The sequence below is a fragment of the Crocodylus siamensis genome, chromosome 5 (assembly GCF_052110815.1).
Source record: "Crocodylus siamensis isolate JL-2025a chromosome 5, ASM5211081v1, whole genome shotgun sequence".
Lineage (NCBI taxonomy): Eukaryota > Metazoa > Chordata > Crocodylia > Crocodylidae > Crocodylus > Crocodylus siamensis.
In genome coordinates, this window is record NC_143399.1 from 185,567,543 (window position 1) to 185,594,050 (window position 26,508).

The 26,508-nt window shown below is 44.0% G+C and overlaps 1 protein-coding gene and 1 long non-coding RNA gene across 10 annotated transcripts in view; one reads left to right on the forward strand and one right to left on the reverse strand.

Moving 5' to 3' along the window:
* Positions 1-26,508, forward strand: part of JCAD (junctional cadherin 5 associated) — a 94,979-nt gene that overhangs the window by 37,961 nt on the left and 30,510 nt on the right. The window contains exon 1 of one of the 9 annotated variants that reach the window (XM_090047496.1): positions 16,574-16,722. The exons of 4 other annotated variants lie outside the window; for them this stretch is intronic. The gene's annotated coding sequence lies outside the window, so the exon portion shown is untranslated. Of the gene's footprint in view, positions 1-16,573; positions 16,723-16,862; positions 17,325-22,805; positions 22,871-26,508 lie in introns of those variants that run through there. 4 more of the 9 variants (XM_090047501.1, XM_090047503.1, XM_090047500.1 and 1 more) reach the window with 4 other exon arrangements.
* On the reverse strand, positions 14,073-15,503 carry LOC149865036 (uncharacterized). The gene is made up of 3 exons (XR_016442190.1): positions 15,306-15,503; positions 14,943-15,043; positions 14,073-14,709 (listed from the first exon to the last, which is right to left on the reverse strand). It is a non-coding gene; the product is annotated as an uncharacterized LOC149865036 (long non-coding RNA).

Consider the following 26,508-nt stretch of genomic DNA (forward strand, 5'->3'; position numbering starts at 1 on the left):
TTGGAAATGAATTCAGTGTAGTGAAATAGCAAGGCTCTCTCCCTCTCTCTCTTTGTGTCTGTGGTTCTCAGTCGTCTTAGTCTGACAGATTTTAAAATATTTATATATTTTAGAGGAGAGGAAGATGGACATAAAAATTCTGCACAGGTCTGAAACTCAGGGTTAAATAATATTATATAGCATGACGAGTGACTTTCTATTTTTTTTATATAGTCTCTGGTTCATGTTTGTGAGGGATTGTGTTTTGAAAATAATAATAATAAGCACTAAATACCTCATTCAGTGAGCATTAAGCAGCAATGCAGGCTCTCTAACCTGCCACATTAATGTTTACCTCCAGCATTTACTATCTCCTGACAAGGTATGTCCAGCCAGTGAATCTATCACAAAACCACTTGTAAGGCTGAGCGGGTAGTTCAGTGTCCAAATCCTTTGATCTTTAACCTCTCTGCTGAGATTAGTTACGGAGCCAGCTACTACTTGGGATGGTATTTGTGATGATAAAAGTCTTGGGAAATAGAAAACAACTCTCGAAAATGTAGAAAACAAACTCTCCCTTCCTCTCCCTTTTAATTTATTTTTTTAGGATTTTTTAAAAGTGAGAATTTTAAAGTAAAGCTGCATACTTTACTTTCCATTTAGAGGATTTGTGTCTTGGCTTGGCAGTAGAACTTGCATGGGATATATGAACTCATGATATTGTCAGATCGCACCACAAGAGAACTGGAATAAGACGACTTCCTTCTATTCTAATTTTCTTGTTTCAGTGGATTGAAGTCAGCTCTTCCATACTGCTTTGTCTTACCATAAGACGATGTAAGACGGACGTTTATCTAGGCGTTGCTTGTCCCCCCCCCCCCCCGAGTTCTTATGAGTTAAATACTGTTTTGTCTAGGAACTGCCTCCAAGGGCCAAGTCTGTTTTGGCATGCTCATGGATTGACAAGGACAGAAAATACTTTCTGGCCTAGAGCTTCAGCTGATGATAATGATATCAGCTCCAATGACACTACAGGATCAATTGACTCTCCAACACCAGCTGAGGATTTGGTCCTCTGTTCCCTTAAATTATACACTTTTAAAGCAGCCCCATGTCTGAATTTCAAGTCGAGATTTGTTTTCCCAATAGAGATCTGGGTACCTGTGATTGGTGATACTGATTTACTTGGTGAGAAGGCAGTTGGCAGTTTCTGCTGTTGTCTTTCCATTGGATTATGCTGCATACTTTGCCATTGCTACACCATGCCTAGGGAGGGAGTTCACGCAAAGGATGGTTCAGCTGTGGAAATGATGTCTCACTGATGCACAACTGCCATGAGAATAACACTGCAGGATACCGGGCTGGTGAGCACTTGGGTATAAATCTGGGACAGTGGCTCTTTAGTGTGTCCTGCTCCCTTCCTGTCAGGAGATCCTAGCTGGGGAGGTGTCCATGTCTGTGCTTTAAAGCCTGAGCAGTAAAATAGTTATCCATGTGGTTATTTTGTGTGGAAAAGAAAGGAAACGTTCTCTTAAGGACTGTAGGCCTTTATCTGCTCTGCGTGACCATTCATTTGGGGTAGGCCTTTAATAGCTCATGCCAGGAGTTGAGGGAGGCACAGCAGATTTCATATTTCTGTGGGAGGCCTCCACTTCCATAAACCTTGGAAATGCTCATCTAGTGAGACCAGCAGCTCAGCAGTCCAGAGCATTTCACCCAGTGATTCCTGTATCTGCACCAACAGCTTGAGACTGGACTGGAGCATATCATTTTAATATAGGGAGTGGACATGGTGGTGAAGACCAGTGGCAAAATGGCTCCCCCGCTCTCGGTTACCTTGTATTTACATCAACATCCACCCTGAGCACTGTCATCATCTTATGTTATATTCCAGTACCAGTACAATCTCTCTATAAGGTCTACCTTTTTTGCAAAAATGTTATTAGTATTGATACCAGCTATAAGTGTATTATGAGTGTGTGAGGGAGTGGCGACTAGGGGCGGCCGTGAACCCCCTAGTGCCCCCTACCGTCACGTTAGGGTGAACGTGGCACCCTCAGAATCTCGCCCGCCATGACTTTGATGGTTAATATATATTGTGGAGGCTGCCGGTTCACTAGTGGACGGTACTGGAGTTACAGTCCCTATTCCAGACTGGGGTATCTATGTGCGTCCCGCCTTAAGGGCTATGCGTGCCTCCAAACCTCCCCCTCAGCACGCCCCAAGCCTCGCAGCTGTTCTGGGGGACGTTTGTGTAGTCCCTCGCCCCTCGGGTCCCTCGCTCGGGGCCCCGGGGCTCCTCGCCCCTGGCACCCCTTCGGGTCGGGCTCTACTCTCTAGCCCGTTCCCCGTGCCCTGGACCTGTCTCCCTGGCGCCCAGCTACTTGCTGGCGCGCCCTGGGTCCGGCTCCCTTAGAGCCGCCTAATACCGGAGCTCCCTGGGTCCGGGTTCTTGCCGGCATCTGGCTAATCGTCGGCTCTGCCTTGCAACTGGAGCGCTCTCGCCGCCCTAGCCCCGGCGCCCTTGGGCCGGCTCGCTCTCGCCGCCCTAGCCCCGGCGCCCTTGGGCCGGCTCGCTCTCGCCGCCCTAGCCCCGGCGCCCTTGGGCCGGCTCGCTATCCCTGGCTACTTCACCCCTCTGGGGCCTTGCCCACTCTGGGCTGACACCACGCGCCTCGCGCCCTGCCGCTGCCCCACTCTGGGGCCTTGCCCACTCTAGGGCTGACACCGCGCCTCTTGCGCTCTGTCTCTGCCCCACTCCGGGGCCTTGTCCTCTCTAGGGCTGACACCGCGCGCCTCGCACTAGGGGTACAGGCACTCGCAGCCGTGCCTGTCTCCTTGACCCTTCTCTGGGTCTGGTTGCCTCGCTAGGCCTAACACCGCCCTGATGGGCCGGGGTCTGTAACCCCACACACCGCGCCTCCCTGGCGCAATACGGTGCCTCCTTGGCACTGACAATAGTGCCCCTGGCACTGCGCCCCTACTGGGCACTGGGAACCCCCAAGCTGTGGGGGAGCTACCGTGGGGCCTCCTCACTCCCCTACAGCCTTACCCGGTCCTCCGGTGTAAACTATAACGTTAACTCAAGCCCTCTGGCTACAACATAAACAGAGGCTCCACACGCCTAACAATAACTCCAAGCCCCGCCAGGGCTCTCGGTCCTACCTTCCATCAGGGTGATCCTGTTCCCCGCATCATCACAGCCTGTTAGTGGTAAGGCTGCGACCACTAACTCAGGCCGCTCAGCTCAGCCACAGAGCTCCTGCTCCTGCAGCAGTCAGAAGGGAACTGTGTTTCCAGCTCCGGCCTAAGCTGGTTATAAAGGCCTGGCCCTGCCCTCTTCCAGCCATGTGACCACCTGGTTGCCCCGGCAACCAGGCACCTGAGCTGCCTGGGTGATTGACAACTCTGCCAATCTCCCTCACACTCACAGGGCACCTATGTGACTCCGTGACAGAGTGACAAGATGAATGTTTGGCTGTATCAGATGCTCTCTACTGCTGTGGGCTTGATATTGATTAGAACTGTATCTTCACCATTTGTAATCTTTTCATCGGTCTGCCTTTTAATGGGAGGTTATATGACATATTTCTCACAGTGCCTATAATTTCTTCAAATTCCAGCCAGTGAGAGAAAGGAAGTGATCAGTTAACACTTTAGTAGTATCATTTCTACACCCTGCTGATCCGAAGGGCAATGGATATAGCACTGTGTACAAGTACAATTATTACCCGTATTTCTGAAGCCCCCAGTAGAGAACCATACGCATGGTATGTAACTTGTACATACACTGGACAAGTTAAAGATGCAGTGGTAGCCTTAAATTTGTAGTTTCCTAAATAAAGAGCCCAATAAACTGTACAATGGCTCTTTCTCATTGATTTGAATGAGATTTTTCCTAATGTAAGATTTTATAGTTGCAATGCCTGGGTCCTGTTAAATAAGTGCTGGCACTTTCTCTTTCTTCCGGGATGGGAGCTAGTACCTGAACAAAAAGCTGTTGTAACGTGAAAACTACAAAGTCTGTTCTGATGCCTTTTACCTGTTAAAGTCTGTTACCGCCTAACAAAGTTTATGTATGAGGCCAGTGTAGCTTTGTCACAACGTTGTTTAAAGAACTGATAGATTTCAAAGGCCATTGTGTTGAAATTGGTGACTGCTAGCAAACGAGTCTTATTATCATGATACCCTATTATCATTACATGATGCTAAAGCAGAATCACTATAATTTTAAGAAGGATTTTCTACCAAATGTATACATTTCCCTTGGCCACTGCCAGCATTTCTGTCCAGGTGGCATTAGCTGTAGACACTGATTCCTTTCAGACAGCCAAATCATAGCATTTGTGATTCAGCTTTTCTCAGGTAGTGTTTCTAGGGGAGCAGGACTAGGATGGCAGAGTTTGGTCAGAGGAGTTAAAAAATGCATGAGTGAGTAAAATGCACTCTGGTAAATTCTGTCCTTATTATCTAAACAGGGTAGATTGAGACCCGTGTGTGTCTAAAGACAGAATTGCACCTACTTTACCTCCTTACAGCTGGGTCTGGAGGAAGACTGTAGCTGGTCTGGCAATGTTTTTACCTGGGCTTACACTTTCAGCCTACGTCGGCTTGAAGTGAACTAATGTTTTTCACAGATAACACAACAAACATAGGATGATTTGATATTTATGTGACCTGTTGGTCTGCCATTTCGGAAGGATTTTCTGTTAAAATATTGCTTAAGGCATAATCCTGGTACCCTGAAACCTGCTTGTGACATATAGTTCTACTTAAATAACAATTAAGAATGTTATCGCTGCCTGCTCCTGTCATGGTAGGCTGCTTTACAATTTGTAGACTTCCTTGGCTTCACTCCAGCAGCTCCAAGATCTGTATAAGCTCCCATGTCAAGGTTTGTTTGGATTTGTTGAAACCTGGCATTCTGGTATGCATCAGTTAGATAACAAAGGACTTCCACTCACCCCAGAATTGGGTTTTCCAACATTCAGTGCTCGCCAGTTAAGGGCATGTGCCTCTGTATTTTTCCTTCCGTTGTTTAATCCAGTAGATGACAGTTGCATTTGCAAGGGGTGACTCTGGAAAATGAATGTAGCAGTACCACACACTATCCTATTTTTTAAGTTCAAAATCATGGCTGTTCCTAACTCTCTTAGGTGATACACTTTTTTTTGTGGGAACCCATTGGCTTCAGAGGTTTTTGCAAGCTCCCGTAGGACTTTCCAGATGTATTTATCGTACATCTAGTAGATGTAATTTTCTCTGTTACCCCACAATCATCATCACAATAGATTTCTCTTGTGGAAAAATCCTATAAAGCATTATCCTTTGTATAGATTTTTTTAAAAACTAACCCACGTTATTCTATAGCAGGCATAATTCTTCATTAAGTTCTGTAGCATGGTTCAGAAAAGGTAATGCCATCTTTTGAATTGTGTAGACTTGTATATTAATATATCTATAATAACCTATTTAATTTTTATAGGAACTTCATTGTTTTCAGACTTTTATTAAATTCAATGGGACTTTAGGCTCAATAGGCCAAAGTCCTTACAATAAGTTTTTGGTTTTGTTTTTAATATCTCAGACACAAACCTTGGTCACTATCTTAGACATAAGTTAACTCCCCCTGCATTTTAGTACAAGACCAAATGCTGGGCTAGAGCTGTTGTTTTGTCATAGCCTTGTTATCATTCACCATTCTCGTACCAATGTTTGCCATATGGGTGATTTTCCCCCAAGTTATTTAAAAAATAGAAAAGCTCTTATATTCATTATGGAAACCCCATCATGTGTGATACACAGAGTTGTGCTGGGCAGTACAGCACAGGAAGCATTTCTGCACTGCATAAGGGTGGACAGAATGGTCTAAAATCTTTCCATTTCTGGTGTCTATAATTATATTCTTTTGAAAAAGAAACTTCAATATGTCATTCTTTTTTGCTATAAAAAACAAATGTAGGGGGCTTGGGACTGCCCTGCTGGACTGGACCGCAGTCAACCAGGTCCAGACTTAGTTTCTGACTCAGGAAGGTGGGGGAGGAGGGGCAGTACTGCCCACTTCAGCAGAAGAAACCCTGCAGCTGACAGGGAGGCAGGATGGGCCAGTGCTAAGGGCCCTAATCTAGGATTTAGACTACCCAGATTCATTTCCCTGCACTGTTACAGACTTCTTGTAAACCTTGTGCAAGTAACTTGCCTTCTCTGCACCTCAGTTCTCTATCTATAAAATGCAGACAACACTTTTCATTCTCACAAGGACGTGGGATACATTCAGTTACCCCAGTAATGGAGGCCATATTAATGCTGTTGATAGATAACGATAACCTGCTCTTGGGGAAGTTTCGCCCATAGTTAGAGACTGGTGAAAGTGCTGAAGTTTGAAGGGCTTTATCACTTCTGAGGTCTCATTTATCTTTATTTTCTATTTTAAGTCTAGGTATTTTTATTATTCATGTTTTTCTGTTTGCTTCTTGTTAAACTCTGGGTTTCAATAGCATCTTGTGGCAATGGTTTTTTTAGTCTAACTAGGCACTATATTAAAAAAAATCCTTTCAATTACTGTTGAGGTTGCCAAAATGCAATTTCATTATAGTTGTTTCATCAGAAAGGTGAATAAAACTACCTAATAGACCTTACCTAGTGGTTGACATCTTCATCAGGCATGGCTGTGTTCATCATCTCTCCTCTTATGCGTCTCCTCTCTTAGATAAACAATCTTATCAGTTTCTCTCTACATGAGAGAACAGGTAAGGTTTTTTTATTATATACATGACATGTTTGGGAGCTAAATTGTGCCTGGTACCTAGGAACATGTGTGCAGCTGTTCCAAAAGTGAAACTGCTCTTTTCAAAGCGTTTGTGTAGTTAATTTAACAAAGGAGGCGTAGAGTATATGAATCACTTTAGCTACCACCTAAATTGGATTTATTTCCTCTTTTGCATTTTGTCCATATTAGTGTAACTCCAGTAGGTCAAATGCTGATGACACTCCATGTAGGCTGCGCCAGCCATGCTGCGCAGACACTTCCCAAAACCCCCACGACTGCCCCTACATGCCCCCCACTGCTACACCATGTGGGTGTGATTTCTCCTTGCCCCCCAGTTGTAATGTATGCCTGTGCAAGGCCCTCCTCCCCCCACTTCTGCCCAGTCCCTCCTGCGCACAGCCCTGGACTCACCCTCAGCCCTGTACACTGCCAAAGACAGGAAGCAGCAGCCCAAAGAGGGAGGGGAGAGCCTGGAGACTCCAGCAGCTATTGTAATCTACTCCTGCCATTGGTTTGAGGTCTGGTGAGAGCTTGGAGGTATGCATTAACCCTTTGCAGGCCACCAGTTGGGGTGCCCTGGGTTATGTGATTCTGGACTTATTCCAAATTTATAGTGAAGCAGCAGAGAGTAGGAAGTGCCTTATTGCTTTGATAGTATTCATATTTTAGAACCCAGTCCTACAAGATACTGAGCATCTAGGAGTTGCCAAGCACTCTCAAGTACCACTGAAGTTAATGAGAGTTAGAGGCACTGGCTCTTCCTAGCAGTTAATCAACATCTTTCAGGGTTAGACCTACCTGTCTTGGCCAATGAGATGCAAATCCAGGCCATTGTTTTTATCTTTTGTTGCATAGGTTTATTTTCCTCATCACAATTATACATTGGGCAAACCTTTGTCACATGACTCTTAATGAGATTCACACCCTTCGCTCATGTATTAGTTCCATGTTTATAAAGACAGGAAGTCCACTCTGGTGACTTGGTCTGTACTTGAAAAATGACTCATTACTGATAGCAGGGGTCAACATTAGGTATAGGTGATCCAATTATTGACACCTCTTGTCAACAGGTAATTTTTCAGTGAACACAAGGCTGATGGTTAATCTATACTACAGCGTTTTACTCAGCAACACTCTGAGGGCATCTACACTCAGAGATCCCCTGAAGCATCAGACCTTGCAGCTGAATTGCAACATCTCTCTCCAATGAAGGAAGGGTTGTGTTACCATATGGCAGGTGACAGAAGGCACATGTATGCCCTTCCACACCTTCAGCAACTGGTTCCTTCCCAGGGTGCATTTCACACTTGGGCAGCATAACTGCTGAGTGGAGTTGTGTGGTAGGGCTGTGTGAAGCTTCAGTCCCTGATTCAATTTGGTGGCGATTCAGCCCAATTTGGTGGCTGAATCTCCGAATCCAAATCAAATCAGAGGACCCTTTAATGTCTCCGAATCAAATCAGAACCTCCGAATCGGTTTCAGAGAGATTTAGGAAGATTCGGCAATTCGGACATAGACACAACTTTAAATGTTTTTTCTATATACCTCTAGGTAGCTGGTGGCTTGTGAATGCTGCATTGCTGGGGAGCACAGAGCATCCCCCAGGAGCGCGGGGGGCTCCCCAGCATGCTTGGTAACAGACATGAAAGTGGACCAGAAGCACTTCAGCTTCTGGTGCCTTCTGGGTCTGCAGGGGGCACCCAGGGCCCCCTGCAGCCAATTGCTGAGCTGGAGGGGAGGTGTAGAGGGGCTCCCAGTGTGCTCCCCAGTGGACCCAGTACTTCAAGGTTCACCTCTGGGTTCACCACCAAGCACATGGAGGGCGCCCCCTGCACTCCTGTGGGACGCTCCATGTACTCTAGCATCGCAGCATTCACAAGCTGCACTGGTACCTTTGGGTATGTAGGAAAAACTTTTAAAGCTGTGTCTGTGTCTGAATTGCTGATTCTCTAAATCAGCATCAAATCTTCAGATTTGGATTCGGTTGAATAGAATCAGGGACAGTGATCCAAATCAACAGATCGAATCACTGTCCTTGATTCAGGCCAAATCCGAATCTAAATCAAATAGGCCTGCTTTGCACAGCCCTGCTGTGTGGACCTGTCAGACATGCTTGGACTTGCATGTACTCAGGCAGTGTGGCTCCTGTCTTCTGCCAGAAATACTGGTGGCAGAGGCAAGGGTAAGTACAGGCATAGCCCCAGCCCCAGATCTTGAGTCTGCCTTAACCTCAAGATCATTTCTGTTCCCTCCTGGTCTGACAGACGCAATAATACCTATACCTCCTTGCCTCTCATGGATGAGTGAGGTACATGTCTTTATATTAGAAAGTTCTTTAACATACTTGCAAAAAAGATTCTCTAAGAATTATTGTAGCAGTAGTTAGCCCATTACATAGTGCTTTTAGAATTCAAAATGTTTCTCAAGCCTGAAACTTTTAAATGATCATGTCAGCCACAGTTCTAGCCCTGTCTCAAGGAATGAGTATTTGTTAAGGAACAAAAGTGCTTTCTTTAAATAGAAACTGTGTTCTTGACTGGTTCCCTCTTAGACCTCATGTTTATTTAGCACTTGAGGGACTCGAACACTTTCCACACAAGTTTTAGTAGAGAAAAGGTGGTTAATTATTGTACTACACCATCTTTCTTCTACTGGTATCCCTGTTTGTGCAGCAAAAAATATCTAACTCCCTTCCAGTGATGAGGACACAGTTATCTGACACCTCCTTTGCAACACTGGTGTGCAGCCCCAGCTGAGAGGCCAAAGACTGACAGGCCTTTGAAGGTAAAAAAATTCTTCCTGTAGAGTAGTCTTTCTGAGTTAGAATTGGCCAACCACTGCAAAACTGCTGTATCAGTTCAATGACTTATCAAAGACCTTCATTCCTCTCAGCTTCCAATCCAGCACCTTTCTAGAGCAATTAATGCATATTAAACTCTCTCTAAAGAATGATCATTAAAAAATACCTTGAGTTTGTTCCTCACTGCTCCAAAACACCCACACACTCTTCTGGTCTGCTCATTAAACTATTCAGGAAGCTGTTAAAACAGTTAAGAAACTGAATCTAAATGACCAGGTCAAAATACTGCTAAAAACAGCAAACAACAGACAAATAAAAAACACCCCCTTTCAGTGCCTTCCCTTGACATAGCTATAAAATATTCCAGACTACCATGGTCCAAATGAGAAAGGTGCCAGTTCTATAAACAGGTGGTTTTTGACTAGATGGGTCATGTGACCTGCTTTTCTGCAAAAACTTAATAGTAATTTTGTTTATGAATAGCATGTGTTCCAAAAAAGTTTAATATATTGTGGCTATAATGCATCCTAGGATAGAAGTGGGGAAAAATAAGGATGGATTTAATACTACATCTGTGGCTAGTTAGTTATGGTAACCTCCAGGTATGTGGTGGTTTCAGCATATGCTCCAAAATACATTCCAGGCAATGAGAACCATAGAGCTGTACCAATATTTAGATGAAACATTGATATGCATACTCATTTAAAAACTAAAAAGTGTTTCTGTCTTGTATCACTCCTTAAACACTTGCTGGTCCCATACAACTCTCGCATTTCCAACAAGGCCCTGTTTTGAAAGGTCACTTCCAAAACAGATGTAACAAAGCTAATAAGAAGCTTAGCAAAAATGCAAGAAAAGTACTGACCCTGAGCAACAAAGCTGATGATGGAACACCAACAGCAAACTTTGGGATATGGTAGGTGGAAAGAAACTGCTGGAAGCCAAGTCCCAATATGATTGAAATCACTAGTTTCATAGATTTCAGAGACATTAGGGCTGGAAGGGACTTTGGAAGATCATCAAGTCCAGCCCCCTGCCCCAGGGGCAGGAAGTCAGCTGGGGTCATAGGATCCCAGCAAGATAAGCATCCAATTTGCTCTTGAAGGTGTTCAATGTAGGTGCTTGAACCACCTCCGATGGCAGGCTGTTCCAGACCTTGGAGGCTCGGACAGTAAAGAAATTCTTCCTTATGTCCAGCCTGAAACGGTCTTGTAGTAGTTTGTGACCGTTCGTCCTCGTCATCCCTTGGGGCGCTCTGGTGAACAAACATTCCCGCAGATCCTGGTGGTCACCCCTGATAAACTTATAGGTGGCCATCAGATCACCCCTGAGCCTACGCTTTTCCAGGCTAAAGAGTCCCATGGCTCTCAGCCTATCATCGTAAGATCTGTTTTCCTGACCTCTGATCATGCGTGTGGCTCTCCTCTGGACTCTCTCAAGCTTCTCCACATCCTTTTTGAATTGTGGAGCCCAAAACTGGACGCAGTACTCCAGCTGTGGCCTCACCAAGGTGGAGTACAAGGAGAGAATGATGTCCCGGTATTTGCTTGAGAAGCATCTATAGCAAATTTTGGGCCATGTTTTGTATTTCTGGACCCATTTTATATTTGAAGTTTTCAAGTGCTAAACCACCACACTTCTCTCCAGAAGTCAGATTGAGCCAGGAGGGGGAGCCTTCTCTACACCAGCCAAGGCATAATGAAGCACTGCACAGCCAGGCTAGGAATGGATGAAGCCATACTAGGAATGGATGAATCTTTCAGCATGAAAAGCAGAGCTGCCCTCCTCACGTCCCACCTCTCGTGACCCTCCTTTTAGCTCCAGACCTTATCTTTGAAGTAATTATAGGGATTGCAGAAGGGCTAGAGGCCCCCATTGAGATGAGAGTTTCATTGTTCCAGGCACTATACAAACACATAGTAAGAAACAATGCCTACCCTGAAAATTTTGCATTTTAAATATGCAAAGGATGAAAGGAAACAGCAACAAAGCAGCTGTGTCATAGTCTGCAAGTCAGTGGCAAGACCAGGGCTAGAACCCAGATTTCCCAGGTGCCTCAGCTACCTGGCCATCTTTTCTCAATAAGAACTTTCCCTAAAAGGTACTTATAACATTTGCCACCAAATCATCAAATTAGTTTCTTAGGAACCTCATAAATCTTGTTTCTTGCATATTCCCTGGACCATTATGGGTGGTCACAGCAATACCGCAGCACTCCCGGGAGAATGGGCTTGAGATGTGAACATCTATTACCTTTTATTTTAATATCTGCTTTCCAGTTTTTGAACATTTAATTATGCACCATTCACATGTTCAGGCTTTGCTTTGGAACTGGGAGAGCTAGAAACTTAATTATTTTAAAACTGAAAGCTGAAATTCTCACTGTCAGGAGCTAAGACTTCCAGAAAGAAACATTAACTATTGAAAGACTCAGGAGAAAATTCAGAGTTTACAGCATTGCACCTCCAGAGCAGCTGCAGATCTAAAACTTCTGGAAAATAGCATGATAAAAAAATATGTCCACCCCTCCAAGACGTGCTGAGTAGCTGATAATCTGGAGCATTATCTGCTTGTCTCGTACTGCATGTAGCATTAACTTCTGGGCCAGGTACAGACATTACACTTTTACCAGTCTAACTGATCGGAAACTGGTTTATACCTGTAAGAGAACATAAGTTTGGCATGGGCTGGTTTTAGAATGGTGGAATCCAGTTTAGGATTTGCCCTCTTCCCCACCCCCGTCCCCAAAGGGCAAATGTGTTTCTGTTCACTACTGATCTGAACTGTGCCACTTACAGAAAACTGCATAATGTAAATCAATTCTATCTCAGGTTTTTTTGAATATCTGTACCTAGCCCCAAGGACAAGAAAAGACTCTTCCTCTTTTATCCACACTAATAGGCTAGGGAGGGGCATTCAAAAAGCCTGAGCCTGATTGATTCAATCTTTGTAGGTTAGTCTAACCTGGCTAGGCTGAATCACTTTGTAACTGTACAGACATCCCTGAAATGCAGGCACTTGCCTGCTATGGCTCAGACTAGAAGCTGGGGGGGTGCTAAAGCAGCCCCCCCTTCCCTTCTGTGGGACTGAGATGAGGGGGCGTGGCCAGGCTTTGGCAGGATTAAGAAGAGGTTCTCCCCTTTGCTAACAGAGCATTTATCAGCTCTGTTATCAGCATTTATCACCCCATCAGAAAACAAGCAGCCTCTCTCATTAGTTCAAACACTTCTTAAATGAGAAAGGAAGGAGGGACATTACCAATTGATATGTTGATTAGCTCCAAAAAGCCCTAAGCCCTAAGCCAACACTGCTGTCTGCCACAGAATGGACCATAGCCAGCATGTGGTCTGCTAGCTAATGCTGAGGTGTCTGTGTAAGGCAAAGGGGACAGGGGATGGGATCCCTGTTTAGCAGGGAGTGACGTAGGGAGGCAGAGAGCAGGAGGAAGCCAGGCAGATGCTACTGTGCCTGCAAGTCTCTGCCAGAGCTCAAGGCAAGGAGCAGAGGGAAGGGGCCAGCTCTCTGTGGAGCAGAGAGCCCTGCCCAACCCAGAGAGCATGCCAGGATGCTGAGGGTGTCTAATTTAACTTAAACCAGGAAGGGGTCTTTGCATAAACTGGTTTGACCAAAATCAGTTAAATCAGATTGACTTTTATTAGTAAATGTTTAGGATTGGGAATCCAGGAAAAGATGACAAAGCCGGTAGGGAAATACAGATCACCCAAGCGAGGGACTAACAATAGGGGGATGGGGATGAGGAGGGGAATGCAACTAGGTTATAGGAGATACAATGTTAGCCAACTAAGCCCGGGGGTGGGGGGAGGGGGGAAGGAGAGGGAGGGGGTTCCCAACGCTGAGAGAGAAAGAAAATAGATACACACAAACCCGTTACAATGGTCCGCCATGGTGGAGGAAGTGGCTCAAGGAAAGCGTTTCAGTCCATATAGAGTCTCATCGCGGGGATCCTCTTCAGGTGGAGCAAAGTCGTCCGTTGTTGAAGAATCCTCTCGAGAGTGAAGGTCCATCTGGTGCGGGGGGGGGGGTTTCAGGCGGTCCCCTCTGGGTCCGGTCCAGTGGCGGTTCATCTGGTGTGGTTGGTGTACTGGCGATGGTGTCGGACACTATGAGGCAGTGCATCAGCTTGGCATAGTGGCAGGAGATACGGCAGGCACGCAGGACACTCTTGTTGCTGGGGTTCCAGGCTCCAAGCGTTCCCACAATGAGCACATCGATTGTCACGTTGTAGCCACAACCCCTCAGGATGTTGGCCAGCGGGGTGTACTTCTCTCGCTTGCGAGCCTGGGTGTCGGTGCGAACCAGCACCGGTTCTCGAAGGGGAAACCAGTTAAATCAGCTACGACATTCAACCAGATTTCTCTCAAACCAGTTTCAGCCATTTTCAAACCAGTTTATGTGCACTGAATGTTCTATTACAGGGTTAAACCAGTTTCTGATGACTTAAACTGGTTTATGTGTAATGTCTGTCCCTAGCCATAGTGTTCAGTAAGTTGTTCTCTTCTGGCTTGTCAGCTCTGGCTAGCTCTTGTATTGCTAGTCCCTTGAGGACTATGCTATAGTGGCAGGAAGCTACCAGACCTGGACTGAGAGGTGCTTTGTATACTGCATACTAAACCACACAACAGAAGGTAAATGGGGCTGGGGCCCAGGAAAGAGCGCTGCTTCCCAGGACTGCATTCTTGTCACTAAAAGCTGACACAAGATAGCAAACAGCTCCTGGTGTAGATAAGATTACACACATGCAAATGACATTCATCATCCCAGAAAGGTTTCTGCATGAGGCATCAGTTCTGGTTATTTCCTATTTACTCTCTCTCCCAGTTTCACAAAAGGAGGTTTAAATAATTGACCCAATTTTCAGCCCTCTGCACTGATGACAGATTACATTAATCATCTCATCACCGAGTATCCGCTCCATACCTTTTGTGACAACAGCCCTATGGCTTTCATGAAACCATTTATTTTTTTCTATTATACATACCAGTATGTGTGACCTGTGGGACATACAAAAGAAGTGGAGTATTTTTCTGAATAACCAAACTGTGACTTTGATCCAGCAGATAGTAGACCTTTATTTAACCTCAGGCCTGTGATATGTCCCACTGAAGGCAGGGATGTCCAATGGAAGCTGGCAAAAGTTCTCCTGTGTGAAAAGTTACACATAAGCATGTGTGCTTGCAGGGTCAGAGACTCATTGTTAGATTATAACAAAAAGCAAAAAAAGGCCAGGAGATGGATTGTCCTATGGCTACAGCATCAGGACATTTACATTCTGTTCTTGGCTGTTCTGTAGACTCCTGGGGTGATCTTGGATAAGTCATTTAACCTCATTGTACTCTGTTTCTCCAGCTATTAAATGGAGCAAAGAACACATACCTGATGGTGTTGGGTAAAGCCCAAGTCATGGATGTGTTTGTTACAAGTGCTTTGGGAGCCTGGGTGGAAGTTTCTTCAAAGATGTGAAGCAGCAGATAAACCTAGGCAAAAAATAAAGTATATGATCCACAGATATATTATTTGAAAAATGTCATTAAATATTCAGATTAGCCAGCTATCTCTGCAGCCAGAGCAAATGGTGGGAAGATATAGCATCAAATAATCTATTTTAAGATAATTCATTAAACCAATCAGATAAATCATTCAAGTCATATTTATTGGGAATGGTAAAACCAGAAACAGATGGAACCAGTATTACAGGCAAAGGGGACTTTAAGAACACAGAGCCATGTAGTAACTTACTTTGGAGAAATTTCCAGTGAGTTGATTTGGAAGCATAGGGTTGTCTCTCCGGTCATCACTTAAGTGCTGTGATTACCATCTCCTGCCGGTAGTCTCCAAACTCCCAAGTGCCCCAAAAGCACTTCTCTGGACAGGAAGGGATCCCTTTGATGTCATGTCCTGGGTGGCAGCCAAGAGTGCCAGAGAGCGCATCCTATTTTTTCCCTTGATCAACTATAATCTTCCTTCCTACAGAACCTCCTGGCACAGGGAGGGTTAATGTTTTTCTTATGAACTGTACAGTGCTTACTTACTCTGCAGCTCCTGGGGGGAGCTGGAGGTGATTGTTTGTCTTTTCAAAGAAAATAATATACTCCACACTCAAGGATGTTCCCAACAAGCCTGCTGTTATCAGAACTGGCGGCTGGTGTGCCTGGGTCAGGCCTTTCTGCTTTTCGAGTGTTATTTTTCTGGGAGGATGCTACATGTGGAAGTCTGGCTGACTCAACTTCATAGCTGTTCATAGATGCTGTTCAGGAGGCCTATGAAGGCATGCAGCTATGACCGATGGGGGTTTCTGCTTGAAGCTAACCAGGCACCCGGCTCCTCAAATGCTCTGTTTTATTTAGAATTCAAATGCATTGAGCTTGCTTTACCACCTGGAAGTGTTGGATGGGACATGAACTTTCCACCACAGCAGTAAGCGTGTTTGCAGCAATGGATTAAAGCTGAATTAATGGATCTTTGATTCCAGGTGCAAGGCTGGGAGGAAGCCCATGGACTCAACCTGCAAGCTCTGGGCCCTGCTGTTCAGCATAGGCAGGTCTTTTGCCTGAGCACAAGTTGCAAAGTTGGGACCAAAGAATGAATGTTTTCGAAACATTTTGAAGTATGGATGTCTATCCAAGAACGGGGTAGAATGAGGGAGCATTACCACATCAGGAGACCAAGAGCTCCTGGAGGAGGTGATAGGTTTGCGGGTCCTTTGTGTAGACTGGGTCAGAGCTGCAGTCTCTCTCACCCAGGCAATGTGGGTTCATGCCAATTACATTTGAAGTTAATTTTACATATATGTGTATATACACACACAGTTCCAATCTGCAGCACAATAGCAAGAAAGTTTTTAATCCTGAGAAGATAAGCTACTTCCTATGGTTAAAGCATTGTCAGAGATGATAATGAAATGATCAGATGGAATTAAACAGCAGCAGTGCCATCTGGATTGAAACGAAAGGGCTAGACTCCTTTTCCTAGAAAGGGAGTCTCTGAAAACTTGAAGGAAGCTTGAGGCTCACTTCAAAGTCATTAAGCTGCTGGAGAGGAAAGGCAAGGCAGGATGCCCTCAACTAGGCATGCTCAGCACTGGCTGCTTCATGCAAGGCACTCTCACAGTACTCCCCAGCGCAGAGGACAGAGGCAAGCATGACGGAGCCACTTGGTAAGTCACTGACCTGTTCTCTTATTACATCTCCCAGCTCCAGCCAGTTAATTTCATTCTGAAATAAGATTTCAAGAGAACTGTCTGAGCGACTTCGCTGTTTCTCTTTTAAGGCATGCTGCAAAAACAAACTGCCCCACCGCAGAGCTGTCATGCAGCTGCTAGCGATAAGAACTTTCTCATCCTTTCGAACTGTGGTCTCTGCTCTATCCCAGAGGTCTGAGCAGGGAGAGTCTCTACATGCAGCTCGGACACTTTTCAAACAGATTAATAGTTTTGCTGAAGCAGGAGCAGATTATATGATCTCCAGTCAAGTTATCTGAGTACCAGTGAAGAATGAGTTTTATGATCCACTTAGCTTTTGCTGTGGACTAGGATCTCTGGCACGTGCTTCTTCTCTCTTAGCCTGGCGAAAATTGGGGCAGAAACGGAAAGACTAAAACCACCTAATGAGGGTTTGCTGCTTGCAGCGTCCCTTGTACTTTTATGCTTTGGTGGAATCCAAAGCATAAGAGAAGGGTTGCCTTACCCGTGCAGCCCTGGAAGCAGTCTTTTCAAGTCGGGCTTTTGCTCAGTTGCATGCTTCTAAGGACTCTTCTCAAGTAAGTACAGCCAGGGCTCACTTCCAGTGACCTGCTAGTTAGTTGATGAACTGACCGTTGCTTCAGTGGATTCGATTTCTCTACTGATAGCCCTCCGTTGTTTATATACATTGTTTTTGACCTGTTTTTGACTTCTTAGGGGATACATTAGAGAAATAATGATGTTAACCCCAGGTTGCTGAAAGTCCTGCCCCTCACAGAGTGAATCTAATGCTTTAGGGATTAGGGTTCAGTAATCCAAGACTGAAATCTAAGAAGTGCTTGTGTGCGTGTTTCCTCGCTAGTGCCTGGCTGCTGCATCCCAGGAGTTCTCCTGCGGTGTTTATTGTTCCCAGCTAAACTCTTGTAAGGGAGATGCTGTAAAGATTGTTTATGGAGCTTGATGGCCAGCCTGGATCTCTGATTCTCCAGGCATCTCTCTCCAGATGTAATCAGTTTAGCCATAAAGCGCCACACAATTTCTGTCATTTTAGGTGCTTTATAGCAGACATGAGGAGGGCTTTACTGCAATACAACCAGCTTAGTGGTATAAAGGCATTAGCTTCTTGCCAGTAACAACAGAAATAAAAATGCTTGAAAGGCATTTGTATATTTAAAAAAACAAAGTATTGCACTGAAGAACCATAACTAAAAGCTTCAGTTACTCTGTATGTACAGGCAAGTGACAAAATGGGTGACTGGCTGATAACATGCAGCTATTACAAAGCTTAAATTTGTTCTGTCTCCCACGTAATAGGTGAATTAACAGCAAACATGCAGATTGCAGGCATTTTGAAATGAGATTAAATGAGTTTAGCTAAATCCCCAAATCTTGTAAAGTATGTTTGTCTGTTTTTAAGGTCTATATAGTTTTGTCTGTTTCTGAACAAACCGGAAAAAGCCCGTGAAGAAATCTAATCTCTCTTTTAGTCTTTCTCTCTAGTTTTTGGAGTTCTTGTCTGCTCTGATATTGAACATCTTTCTCCCCCCAATACACCCTTGTTGTCTTCTTCAACATGGTGTATGCTGTTGTTGTACTACCACCTTTGACAATTTCATAGGACCGCCATTGCTGCTCATGTCACTTTGCACCTGTTAATTCCAGTCTTCTCTCCCTTATAACAAACTTTCTGCACCGGAGACATGGATTCTTTACTAAGGTCAAAGGCCCTGATTTAGAAAATATGCCCCAGCTGACACACTTTTAACCATGCTGCATAAAGAAACCCGTGAATGTTAAAGTCAGCATCTGTCATCATAGCAGCTTGTCTTACAAAGGAAAATTCAAACATGATCATAAGAATGTCTTAGGCTGTGGTCACACAAATTACCCATGCGGCTTCACCTGTGCTCAAATGAGACTCACTGGCTTTAGCTGCAGGGGTTGGGGTTGTATCGCACAAGGCTGCAAACATTTACCTCCATTCTGTTACTTACTATTATAAGGGTATTGGCACTGATGCCAAGCAGGCTCAATTAACTGTTACAACAGAGAAGAAGAAAAGCTGCAGCTTTGTGTAGTATATTGAGCTGAATATTACATTGCATAATTGTCTGAGAATAGTAGTGCTCAACCTTTCTGGTGCGCAGACTTGGATGTGTGGGGTACAGCTGGTATGTGGCCTGGAGCCAGGAGTCGAGCTGGGCCCAGCCCCATGTACTAGGTCTGACTGAACCAACTCCACCAGCTGGACCTACCTGGCCTGAGGGGCTCTGTCATTTGGCCTGTGTGTCCAGAAATTTAGCAGCAGGAGAGCAGTGGTAGTGTTATTTGTTGTGGGGCTCCCAGATTGCTCTGAGCAATCATTTTGATCTGTGCTCCTGGTTAGTGCCAATGGGATGCATATTTCATCTTCTCCAGCCCTGCTCTTTAGCTGGAGCGTTTTTCCTTTCCTTTTATTAAAGTTTCTGTTCCAGGGCAAAAGAGGATGTTACCACTTGTTACTGTTATTAATAGACACTCGGAAAACAATGATCTTCCAGTTTCAGGCTAAAGTAGATTGGATGAATAAAAGGAAATGTTGCAGGAGCAAATACAGTTAACAGCAACTGCTATAGAGCTTGTTATGCCAAGGAATTGTGTACCAGTTAATCACTTGGGCTCTGGTTCAGCCCCCCATATTGCACGCCCATGATTCTCCTCCAACAGGGGGGAGATGGGAGTGGCCAGGGCCTTACCCAGCCCTCTTCCCTAGTGCAGAAGCCAGCACAGGTGATTTTTCAAGGAATGGGGGTGGTAATTTGGAAATTTTGGAGATTACTGTCTCCTGGAGAGCCATGGGGAGTGGGTAGGACAGCGACTACCTGAGGCAGGTTTCCTTTTTTCCCCGGCAGCTCCTTGGGTGGGACAACATAATCCTACCCCAAGTACAAAGCGGGTTGATAAAATATCATGGCCAGGCTGGGGCCCCAGGTTGTGTCTTCACTTCCATTTTGATTATTCAGAGTTGCTGGAATTAGATTCTATAACATACTCTTCAGTGTTCAGGAAACACTTAGTGGACTGCTCTGTCTGCCTTGAGTGTGTGTATTAAGCATTAGTAGATTATAGTGGAACGTTGTTTTTAAGTATGTAATTTGACTAGCCTTTCATGACCCAAGGAGCACATAGAAAACAAAACAAGGATACATTGTTCAATGGGTGTGGAAAAAAGTTTTCTGCTTAGCTGTCTAATTAGAGAAAGATCATTTAAAATAATTCTCCTGACTGCTCCAGCAATGACAATGCTACATGCAAATTTGGTTTTGCCCAAAGCCCATTTGTTTGGAGGCTGATGCATTTCTAAATTTCTCAGTCATTTTTGAGCATAAGCAAGTTCCTGCCCAAATCAGTTCTAATGACTTTGGCAGGAGTCCATCCTAATTAACCTTGAGGGAATTTAGCGGTGGGAGAGTGTGGTATGAAACAATTGTTCTCTTCTAATTTTCGCAATGTGTTGACCCAACCAGGAGTTACGTCTCTGAAATCTTCTGGGTCTTTGCTGCCCCACTGCAGCAGTTTATTTGTTTTTAACAGATGTTGTTTTCCTCTACTTCTGAGTGGAAAGGGTTATCTCACTTGCTAAACCTTGCTATTGTGCTTTGTTTCAAGAGCCCGTGGACTTGCAGAACACTGGGGAAGTTTACTCACTAGTTCCGGCTACAAAAGAAAGGGTGGTCAGTCTTTCAGCAATCTGGATATGATCTTTAAGATCTCATAGGAGGATGATGGGATCTTTTAACATCTACAGTAGCGATAACTGGTGGTTGTTAATTACACCAAACAGTGAAAGATGGTAGTGGTACAAGTTGCCGAAGTATATCAGGATTGAAATATTAACATGCGTCAGTGATTCCTTGGACAGTATTAATTGAATGTAGTATGCCTAAATTTCCAAGTGTGGCCACTAATTTTCAGTGCTTCAGTTTTGAGGTGCAAAAGACACCAGTAAATGTCATAAGGTAGACATCCAAAATCAGTAGCCATTTAGGAAAGTCAGGACACTCTCTCTTCCTCTACACTGCTAACACTTGTCTAGCCAGTCTCTAAGGAATCTCAGCACTCAAACATTTTGCCACCATAAACCCTTGCTTAAGGCTACCTCATGATCAGTGGCATATTATGAACTTACAGTTTAGTACTTCTGAACCTCATGAGTACATATATTCACTAATCCTTTACAATATTGCTATGGTTTTAGGATCTTGCAATGAACAAAACAAAAGCTATTGTGTGAATGCGTGGCAGAGTGCACAGACGTGAGAAGTGGATGCAAGGGGCATTTATGATACAGATATAGATCTACAGGAAGGCTGTTGCTTCTCTAGAAAAGTATGCAAAATTAATGTAAAACAAATAGAGAGGAGAGGCTGGTGGATAAACAAAAGGGGCACGCAGGACTGTGCTCACCACCACACAAGATCTTCATCAGTCTAAAAGAAGGGGATGCCGCATAGCCCTATGGATCCTCAAGGACAAGGCACCAACTGCATTTGTGAGGAAGAGAAAGTGTTTGTTTGCAGGGTTTTTTTTCCCTTGAATCCTGGCCTGAATGGCTGACCAATCCTGCTGTGATTAGTAGAATGCTAATGTGTGTAATCCTTTTGATCATGGTGCCCAAGCTTTATAACCCATGTCGCCGTCATCTCAAAGTAGTCCAACTCTCTGATGGATCCCTTATTAAAACACTCCACACTTCAAAAGATTAAATGCAATTATTATTGTGATCTCTCTGTGTTTTGCCCAAACTGAGTGCTTTTTCTATCGGTTAAAAAAAAAAAAAAGGAAGAAAAAAAAGAACCGCATATTTTAGTGTGGGAACAATTTATTCGGGCTTTGCGTGGAGGTATTTTAAGTGGAGCTGTTGGCATTCAAGGTCTTAATTTTAAGACACAGTCAAGAAATGCAAGTACTATGTGTTTTGTTGCCCTGACAAATTTATTCCTACCAAGTGGCATAAACAGCACAAGAACGCCCAGTTCATTTTTAAAACATGTTGTCTTTTATAGCTTGTTTTTTTGGAGGGAAAGGAGTTGGCTAATCCTATTGTGTCTGATAAATGTACTTTACTATTTAGTTCTGCTGTTGTGATAAACAAAAGCTATCATTTGAGAAAATACTTCATCCTCTGCCAACTGCTCTAGGAACCAGATACATCTTCAGTATGGAAGACAACTGAATATATATTTTTATTGCTCTTTTTGTGCATGGAAATAAGAAGCCAAGGACAACCCCCCCCCCCACTTGCATTGCTTCTGGAACAGCAGTAGAGTGCTTTTTCTCTATTGGAAACAAGCTGTAGACAATCTGAACACCAGCTACGATGGGAGCTGGGAGAAGCTGTTTTCCTTATTTGGCTTTGAAAGCACTTACCCAGTTGTTTGCTCTTGGACAACTTTTTAAAATATTCTAAATAAAAAAAGTAGAGTCTGAATGATTCCCCTTTCTTCCCTGATCAAATCTACCCAGTGACAAACTAAATATTGATATAATAGAAATTAATTAACAGTAAGCATGCACGCGCGCACACACCCTGACATAATTAATCCCTGCAAGAGTCTGGCATCACTACAAACAGCTAAGGTGGCCATCATAGAGGACATTCCGGTTTTCTTGAAGAGAAAAATAGAGGACATAAAAGTGGTGGGTTTCATATCAATAGAGGACAGAGTAGCAGAAAACCAGAATGTCCTTCATGATGGCCACTCTACAAACAGCCCAAGCCAGTACCTAACTCAGAAGAAGAGGCAAGCTTTGCATTGTGCTAACAAACCAGGGTTGTGACAGATGAGAAGCAGAAGTCATTCCCAAGGGTCTGGATACCAATGAAGAGTACCCAGCTGACTGTCCACCTCTCCCCACCTCCTTGATAGTGAGGAATCCACTGTGTTTTGTTAGCCAGGAATCAGGCTCTTTTATATAGGTTATTTATTCTTTACTTTAACATTTCCCTTCCTCCCTTTTCCAGCTTTTCTTAGGAGCCTTGTTTATCATTACACTGTTATTGGGCATAATTCCAAATGGATTTTGGTGGGGATTTCTGCTCATAAATTGATGGAAAGGGTATGGACCCTGATTTTCAGCAAGTGTAAGTCTTTGTGCTTTTTATTTTTCCTGAGAGAAAAATATGTTGCCTTTCCTTTTCACAGGTAACGAAAGGTAAATGCAGCATTCATGTTGTTTCCTGTGAGATGAATTAGAGAGGCATACAAATGCAGGAACATAGGGACTAGACACAAAGTTCAATTTCTCGGCCTACAATCATTTTGGCATGTCCTTTCTTCTTGAAGGCATCAGAGATGACTTGTCAGTTAGCGCTGCTGTCTTTGAAATCCCAAATATGGTTTGGCTGTATTAGAAACTCTCCCAGAGATTTTTCCAGATGGGTATCAATGATCTGAGGCCTCCCAGTTCTGAGGGATGCCAGGGCTGCCTCAGCTCAGCAATCTAGTAGTCTTGTCTGTGGTGAGTCCAAAGGTTTGAAACTCATTCCTTGTTAGAGCAGTTGAAGCCCATACCTTCCTGTCTCACAAAGGGTTATCTCAGCTTTTATTTCTAGTATGTGTTCTTTTCAGTATGGCCTCTGCTGGCCCTATATTTCCTTCCAACCCTCCTCCTTTTCTCCTGTGATTTCCTTTGAGTAATGAGAGTGTTGGGCTTTAGGGGCTGCTATAACATTTATGCTGATTTTGATTTGGTTTTGTTTTTATGTACAACACCCAAGGGAGCCTTGGCAGGATGGATCACACATGACACTTTATAAATAATATTTTCATTTTATTATTGACTGTACTTGAAAAAGTAAATTAACATGTTACGAGTCAGTTAAGATGCTTGTTCAATAGACCTGGTTGGGAATTTTCCATTAGAATGTTCTTTAATAGGAAAGTGTTGGTTTTGCTAAATATTTCCCATCAGGAAAAATGCACAGTATTGAACTTTATTTCCTTATTGTCTATTGCTGTAAAGGAACTGTAGCTCTGTCTTTGTCTATGTTCTGGGCTCCCTGGAAGACTCCATCTCCTATAAGGACGCTTATGCGTGTACGTTTTGTAAGGATCCACCTATGAGGGAGACATCTACTGTGGAGGAAGAGAGCCCACCTACTTCTTATCCCAATAACATTGAGGTTAGAGCAGTTGCCAAGGAAGCAGGAGACCCAGGATCTAAGCTAGAAGAGAGTTGAACCCACATTTCTCATTTTCCAGAGAAGGGTCCTAACCATGAGGACATGAGCTAGCTGCCCCAATGGGGCACTTCTAGAGACATAGACGTTCAGGTAACTTGATGGCTGTTGTAGAATAGGATTGAATCATTTAGATGCCTAAAAGTTATATAAGATCTTCTTAGAGGTGGAATAGATTTGGGGTTCAAGAGTTTTGGGAATGTCAAACTATTTTATTTCCAGTGAAGATGAAACATCCCAACATTTCCAAATCAGATTTATTTTGAGCAGACTCATTTCATAGAAAACCACTACGTTTGAACTTTTAGGACAAATGTTGAAATATGAGGATTATGTATAGGAAGGAAGTTCCAAATTTTAGTCAGTTCTCTTGTGTAAGCTTAACATAGAAAAAAGAAAAGATCAAGCTTGATATTTCCAACAGAGGAGTCTAGTACTTGTTGCATAGCTTAAATTCTCTAGGCCTTTCCTAGCAATCACTGGCATTTATAAGTGTGTAAAAGTCAGAATGATCAGGTGCCAGCAGCTGCCTTATTTTGGGTGTCTATTGTGGAGTACCATTTTGGGTCATAGTTATCATTTGGTATTTTCAATACAAATCTGATAAAATTTTTAACCCTAACCCTTAAAAATTTAGTTTTAGGATAAAGCTTGACATGTTGCCAAGTGCTTTGGTAGCAGTGAAACTGCAAGCATTTCAGATGAAAAATGTAAGCCATGGTGGAGTATTTTTTATTTTAATGGAAAAGCAGGCCTATGAACAGTGTCAAGAGGTTGTCTAGTCCACAGGTGCTCAGCCTTCTAGCCCCAGTGGGTCAGATTGCATGGACAGGATCAGTCTGCAGGCCAGATCCAGCGTGGAGTCAGTGCGCTTGATTTGGCCCAGAGCAACCCCAGGTCTGCTGGCTACAGCCATGGAGCAACACTGTGTGCCAGACCTGATCCCACACACTGGAGCAACCCTATACCCTCCAGATCTGGCCCTCCTTGTCGGTGTGACCTGACACACAGTGTTGGCACTGGATTTATGACCCAGATACCTTGTTCTGGGTGGACCCAAATGCTCAGACCAGGACTGTTGTTGTCAGTCTGAGGGCTTGGGTCCACTCAAAACAAGGTATCTGGGTCATAAATCCAGTGCCAACAATTAGCACCTCCTCCAGGACAGGGATGGTGACTCTGACTCACGGACTGGGACCAGGTCCAGTCCCAACAACTGGGGACTGGGACTCAGACCAGGACTGGAGGGCTGTAACCTGAGGGTTTGAGGCTGCCCAGAACAAGATATCTGGGTCATAAATCCAGGACCAACATATAGCCCAATGGGGCTCCCCTCCAACCCAGAAATTTAACATCAAGGGACCAATAGCAGCATTAATTGTTGTAACATTCTCCCACCACCAAATTTCAGGACCTGTGAGGAGTCCTGAGGACCAGGTGATGCAGCCCTACAGACCAGATTCAGGCTGTGGCCCAAGGGTTGAGTACCACTGCTTTAGCCTATTCCTCTTCATTCGGCAGGACCAGTATCTAGACTGTCTTTGCTTAGATGTCTAGTTTATCTAACCTGTCCTTAAAATCACCAGTAAAGAAAATGTCATAATCTTCCTACAGCTTCAGTGACTCACCACTCTTACTGTTCTGTCTCAGGAAACACTTTCTAACCTTAATTTCCTTTGCAAATTACACCAAATAATTCCTGTTTCACTCTCCTAGACATGGTGAATAGTTGGTCACTGTCCTCATTTTATCAATACTTGATAATTTTTTAAGATTGTTATCATGTACCCCTTCCCCCCCACACCTTTTAGACCAAATAAACCCAGTTCTCTCTACCTTTTCCTATAATGGCACGTTTTCTAAGCCTGTGTCATTGTTTTTTTCTTGCCCTCCTTTGGATCCTCCTGAACTCTTCTACATCTTTCTTAAAGTGGGATGCACAAAGCTGGACAGACACAGTGCTCCAGATAAGACCTCACCAGTATTGAATAGGGTACAATAATTACCTACTAACCTTACATATGACAATTCTGTTAATACTTTCCAGAATTACATTTATTGTTTTACAACAGTATCACATTATTGACTTCCGTTCAATTCAGCCCTGTTCAGTTCAACTATTATGCACAATAGCTGCTGAGCCAGTTATTTCATAATTTGTTGTTGTTTGATTCCCCTCCCCCCTTCCTAAATGTAGCATTCTGTATGTTAATGAATTTTATTGTCTAATTTATTTAAAACATTTTGAATTCTACTCCTATCCTTCAAAATGTTTGTACTGTCAAAATGTTTGACACCAGCTTGGTGTCATCTGCCAGTGTTTTCAATTGCTTTCTGTATTCTAGCAACCAAGTTATTTAATGAATAGACCTGGATCCCAGAGGGTCCCTTAAGGGTCACCACTGGATGGATCCTCCCAGTGTGACAGTGAACTATTACAAAGTGTTCTTTGGAAAATTTTTCTTATACAAGGCACAGGCAGGGGTGGATTGCGGGATGCACTGGTGCAGTTGTACCCCCTTCCCCTCCTTTGATTTATG